This window comes from Tenrec ecaudatus, chromosome 13 (assembly GCF_050624435.1).
Source record: "Tenrec ecaudatus isolate mTenEca1 chromosome 13, mTenEca1.hap1, whole genome shotgun sequence".
Lineage (NCBI taxonomy): Eukaryota > Metazoa > Chordata > Mammalia > Afrosoricida > Tenrecidae > Tenrec > Tenrec ecaudatus.
This window is the reverse complement of record NC_134542.1, coordinates 56,101,246-56,107,770: the sequence shown is the minus strand read 5'-3', so window position 1 is coordinate 56,107,770 and position 6,525 is coordinate 56,101,246. Positions and strand designations below refer to the sequence as shown.

General features: G+C 42.5%; 1 protein-coding gene across 1 annotated transcript in view; it reads right to left on the bottom strand.

The window, feature by feature from the left end:
* Positions 1–6,525, bottom strand: part of PDE1A (phosphodiesterase 1A) — a 289,743-nt gene that overhangs the window by 115,730 nt on the left and 167,488 nt on the right. The gene's annotated exons all lie outside the window — the stretch shown is intronic.

Below are 6,525 nucleotides of genomic sequence, written 5' to 3'. Positions count from 1 at the left end.
TGTATTAAGTTGATATAAGTAGAATAAAAGTTTTATGAATGGAATTGTCAGCAATTTTTATCTACAGCTCTTCATGGAAATTAGTTTTTTGATTCTGAAACTTCTCTAAAGGAAATTGCATACATTTGTAAATTTATTCCTTATTTCCTCTTGGCAGATAAAGGCCTTTTACCAAATTTTAATACAAAGTTTATCATAATGGTAACGATAAAACTAATATAACTATTACTGTTCCCAACCACTTCCTATCCTCCCCTTTCTCCCCTCAATTAGTTGTACTTTGGAAGGGAGACTGAACAGAAAAAAAGTTATATGTTCCATTAAAATGTTTGGTTTATGCCATTTCTAAGTTAGGATGCCACAGTGTTCTTGGCTTATTGTGACAATGAGTGGCTTTAACTGTATGTTTTTGTGCCTCCAAATAATGTTTTTAAAATGTCCTAATATTTTTCTGGCCTTCCTTCCATGTTGATCCTTTCCCTCTTTCTATGTGTCAGGGGCACAGGATCACCTGCCTTTTTTAGCCTTATTCTGTCTTGTCACCAACCATTTCTACTTGGTAGCCACGGACTTGGAAAAGGGCTGCATGGTCCTTCTGGCTCTGCCCAGCGTCTGAGAAACACTGCTTCCTTTGCTTGCATGCCACAAATGAGTTCCTTCATCCTACTTACTGCAGCAAATCTTCCTAGTCGATGAGAGTGTGTGTATCTCTCTGTAAGCCTCCCCTGTCCTGAATGGTCACTGTCCACCTGGGAATCCTCTCTTCCTCTCTCCTCTCCATAATCATAAGGCTAAATTATAACCCAAGCTCACCTCACAGACAATCTCCTCAGGACCTTGAAGAAAACACCACTCAAAAATACCATTTTAAAAGGTGTATTCCTCCCACCCACCTCCCCTTTTAGAATGTAAGCTCCTCAAGAATTACACTGTTTTCTGTATGTTCTATTGTGCCTAAGACACTGTAAATGTTTAATAAGTATTAATGATGAATGGGGGGGGGATATAAAAAAGCAGACTAGGAATCCAGAAGCAAACTGAGAGGAGTGAAAGTAGATGCTAGGCCCTATCACTAGGAAAGCAAGGGGGCAGAAGCTGAAAGGAGGTAAGAATTTTTCCCCAGCATGAACAGAGAAAGGCTTAACTCCCATCAACAGTTATGGAAACCCACAGGGGTTCGCTGACTGAGCATTGACTTGATGGCAGCAAGAATGTCCTAAATTGTGTGGAAAATCGATGTATTTGTTAACACCATCCACTTGTGGCATTTATGTTATAGCTGCCCTAGATAGCAAAGCCAAGCCTTAAAACACTAACCCTTAAATTCCTAACATTCTTCCATAACTCTCTTTTCTGTAGCCTCCTTTTCACGTTCTGGGGTCCAGTGTTTCTCAAAGTCTGGTCCCTGCCCCCCCTGTAGCCCCCCGTAGCTTCCGCTGGGAGAACTGGAACTGCAAAGGCCTCGCCTACACTCCAGGTAGAGACAGCCACTGCGGTGTACCAATGCCTCCAGGTGATGCTGATGAACACGACTGTTCGAGAAGCCCTGCTCTTGCCCTTATGCCAACTTACAGAAGCGCTATGCCAAGAGAATGGTATTTAATGCCAGGGACTTGGCGGCATGCTTATTTCCATCTGCTCGCTATTCACTGGCAAGGGTGCAAAGTAATGGTGAACTCAAGAGACAGGCAGAAGGTCCCATAAGACATCTGATTAATGAATCATTTTCATTGAAGTTAGGAATGAGAATGGTCTGTGCATTATTTGACTGCAAAATAGAAAAGTCAGTTCTGCAGCAGAGGTAGAGGGCAGTGGGGAGGAGGGACACTGAAAAACGCTGGGGTATATTCTAATTATGTGGGAACACAAGGAATACATTTCTTTCTCGACTCATGAGACCACAATAGATGATGAAAATAGAGAGTCGTCAGAAGCCGGAGAATAGTAAAAATAATTAACAATGTATGTTGAGTGTTCTTCATGCATAGTTGTGGAATGAACGAGCACATGAATAAAAACATAAACTAGAGAGAAAAAGCATCAACCTTAGAATCCTGAGACTCAGAGAAGAATGGTCTTCAAGACTCTATAGAGCTTGTTAAAACCGTCAGGCACTTGCAGGGGGTCGATATTATTTCCCTAGTATGTGTCATATGTGTTACCATGTTCAGGCAGGTGTTACTCGGTGTGTGAAAAGATGATCTTAGACTAAAAGGTTGGCAAGCTTCTGGTACTCTGTGGCCCCTTCTCCACCGAGTCAGTCATGACGTTGACTCCAGTCACGTGCAACCCAGAGTAACCAGAAGGAGCTACCTGCCTTTTTCTGGCCTTAGAGTTAAAATCCAGTCCTCGACCAGGAGAGAAAGCTCAGGCAAATATAACAGTAGGTTATGTGATGAGTCAGAGCAATGTGTTCATTTCCACTACCATCAAAAGATGCCTCTGATCATGAAGAGGAGTCATAGGAAAGAACAGTGGTCTCAAGCCGGCCCACGGATTCCTGCCCGCACTTCTCAAAATCAAGGCACAGCCTGAAGAGGTGACCGACAAAGGAAAATGGAAAACAAACGAAACACAATTTACTGGCACCAAGTCAACTCCAACTCATGTCTCTCCGTTCCAGAATCCAGGAGCAGAAAGGAGCTACTGGACCCACCCCATTCCCAAACTCTCACTTCTGGGTAATCCCAGAGCAGATCGGCCTGAGTCAGTTTCATAGAGGTGATGACTCAGATTAAATTAGGGAGTTGAAAATCAAAGTAAAAATTAAATAAAATAAGGAGGGGGACAAGTGAACAGATGCAAAATACATTTTGGAGATAGTCTTGTTGATGGGATGTCCTGAAGGGTGAGAAAATATCCTTTTAATTAATGATAAAATAACTCATTTCTTTGCCTTCCCATTACTTAATACTGGGAACTATCTACATCGTTCAACTCCATCACAATACCAACATCTAGACTACTTTGGAACTCAGTCTACCTATTACCTTGTTTCAATGGGAAAATAGATTCTAAATTCTTAGAAACTAACTTATTCATGCCTGGGTTTATCCTTAGGACTGGGTGACTTCCTGGAAGGATCAAGGAAGATCTCAAGTTACCGAAAGACTGCACTCAACAACTAGGACCCAACCTAATATGAGGTGCCTTAGTTAGGAGACAAATGTATCATCCTCCCCTAGGAGGCCTGATGCCACCGGGGGGTAAGCACAGGCCAGCCGTCCAAACCACCAGCCACTCTGAGAAAGATGAGATCCTCTTCCCTGTTTTCTTTCCTATTAAAGTTTTCCTTTGGTTTATTTTGTTGTTGTTGGGATTTTTCTTTGCTGGCTTTGATTTATTTAACTTGGTTTGTTTTCCAGTGTATGAAATCTACATAGGTAAATCTACAGAGACATTGACTGGGTTAATGGCTTCCTTGGGGAAGGAGAGGTGAGGTTGTTATTAGCTAATAACAATGAGTACAGAAAGGAATAAAATGTTATAGAACTGATAGCAGTGGTGATCACACACATCTTTTTAATATGACTGAGCTATGGATGTGGATGATTTGTGAACTAGATGTCAATAAAAATATTTTTTAAAGTACAGCCTCAGAAACCCTCTATTAGGTTGTTATGAGTCAGACTCAATTCTATGGCCGTGGCTAGTAGGGGCTAAAAGCCCAGTGGCAGGGTGATTGCAGCCAGCCTTTGCTCTTTCAGTTACCAGCTCAAGGACTGGGGAGTCCTACAGCCTTAGTGTTAGTGTGTGGCTCAGCCTTATGCCTCCAGCTAGACATACCAGCTCTGCGAATCAGAGACCACTGCAACCACACCCAGAAGTACTGAGCCGATTTTACACGAGGAGGAAAGCTTTTAAACATTCCCCTCAATCTTTATGTGTTGTTGATAGATATACACAACATGCTGATGCCTAAACCCACAGGTTAGGGAATTGGTAACTAATTACTGGATTAAATAAATCAGGATTCACCCTGCCTGGGCCTGAGGTGGGTCTCTCCAAAAACACTGGCTTTGCAAGTGACGATGGGTTTTGTCGGCAAGAAAGAAGGGGTAAAATGAATGTTGTGCAGACTCCTTTTGGGGTTTCACTTACTGCTAACATAAAACAAATTGTCTGACTACAAGCAATTTAATTAATTTCTTTATACTTCAAATTTATTAATTTTATCCTGGAAATAAGATCAGTACCTAAGTAACTGAATTTTTAAAAGTATATTCAATTATATATGCAAATTTTATGTTGCCTTGGATGTAGTTATCCCAACAATTGTTGATATAATATCTAAAAAAAGATAGCTATTTTTTTAAACATGCCATCTGCAAATCCAGGAAGGATTGATTTATTTTCTATTGACACAAAATGTCAGCAGTGGGGAGACCTTACATAATAGATAATGCACAGAATTTCTGTCAGTCATTTCTCAGAAGACATGGTCAGCTTTTTGATTTCCTCTTTCCATTACTGGGAATGGCTTTTCAGAAAGTAACATGGCACAGATGGACAGAGAATATGAAAGTCACCGAAAAGGTATTGCAACTTTTTCTGAGCTTGGTTTTCACACTCCATCTACAAGTTCCCCAAACACCACCCCGCGCTACAATTCACACCACAAAAATGGAATTCATGAAAATCATACTTTGCTTTTTAACGATTCACTGAGCTCCAATAATGCCTCCGTCTCCTCCAAATAGGAAGGACATTTTAAAATAAAAGAAAAAGACCCTACATTAATAAACATTCTTCCACTGAAAAAAGACTAGCTGCTCCATTCTGGTTTGCTGTAGCCTGCCAGAGTTTACTCTAGGTTTGAGTAGGGATTTATAAGAGGAGACCACTGGTGACAACACTGATTGCTAGAGACTTCATCTTTTGGAAAGAATACTAACAACTGGGGGGGGAAAACAATCTTTTGCCCAGAAGTTTAGTGAAGTCAGAAGCTCAACTGAAACCACAGCTGGTGAGCTGCCAGGTATGGGCTCTGTTTGCAATACCACGCAGGGCCTCTCACCTGTGTAACTAACATCAACGTTCCGTGTCATCTCCTGGAGGCTAGAGAGCTTAAACATAGTATATCAACCTGTCTGTCAACTTCCTGGGTTTTGTTTTGTTTTGCTTTTTTCCCAAGGAAAGGGTTGTACTCCATTCTGGTTCATATAATTTAAATAGAAGTGACCTTGAATTAAATTAAAGTGCCATGTGGGATAGTTAACCCCTAAACTTGTGTATCCAATTCTTCTAGACATAATGATTGGTTCGGAGATAAGAGTACACCCTAAAAAAAAGGAGTATATCCTAAAAAGAGCCAATGAAACATGGCATATATTTGTTTCGCAGAGGATATAATCCTTTCTCATTCCCGCTGGGTTTGATGGTGTCGGGGTACACATCTTGGAACTACTGCAATCCCTTCCTGCTACTCCAAGCATGAGAAGGAGGTGAATACGGAGCAAGTAACACAGGAATGTGAACGTCTTGGCATCGTTTCCTCTCTGCATCAGCCTACGGTTGACACTAGCTGAAGATGCTTCGGCAGGGAGCACCAACAGGCTGACCACTTATTTAGCTAGGTTTCCTGTCACTTTCAAATGAAAAATGTGTGGCAGTTGTCCATTAATTCAGGTAACGTTCTCTTTTCCTTTTTCTTGCTGAGGAGAAGTATGAAAAGAGTGGACCCTCTACAGGACTGCTGGGACCTCCAAAGCTTTTGTGATACATTTACTGTCCAGGCCACGGGCTGTTTCCGCCTCCTTCCCATACATGGGCACACTTACTACTGTAGCAACCTGATCTGTTTTGAGGAAGTGAGCTCAAAGTCAGGTGCTAACCTTCTGACTTTACAATGCTACTCACGCTCACTTTGTTGGAGGACCTTGCCGGTGAACCAGCTCCCTCAAGCTTTCTCTCTCTAGTCCACTTCCTAGAAAGCATTCTTCCTTTTGATTTCCTGCGACTGTTGAGCACTTGCGGTGAAGTGAAAATCGCTTAGTATGGCTCTTGGCACCATAGTTCCTGTAAGCCCCACCCCATAGTGACTGGATGGGAAGCAGGGAGGCCGCCATGGCACAGGGCAGCATCCTGTTAAGATGGCCAGACACAGCCCAGGAGGCAGTGGTCCAAGGAATAAGGCAGAGGGACCACAGAGCTGAAAGGCTGAAGACCAGAGAGACAGAAAAGGTGCGGTATTGAACAAAAGTCTGTGTAAATGTTAACGCGTTAACTTCCCCAATGGGTCCCGTCATTGGGAGACTTGTCTGTGAGTTCTCCAAACACATAACAAGGCACAGTGGGCAGAGGCAGGTCTGACCTCCGCCTTTTAGCAATCGACCCTGGCCTGCTGTGGATTCGGATTCTCCTCCTCCTGTGTCCAGCGCCAATCGAGGCCAGACGCGGGCCTCGTGCCATTTCTTCAACATTCTATCTTCATGCTACAGACAATATTCTTCCTTCTTAAAGACTAAGGAGGAAGAAGAAAGAATCCCTCTTTAAAGTACCCCATCTCTGCTTTCTTTGCTTCTA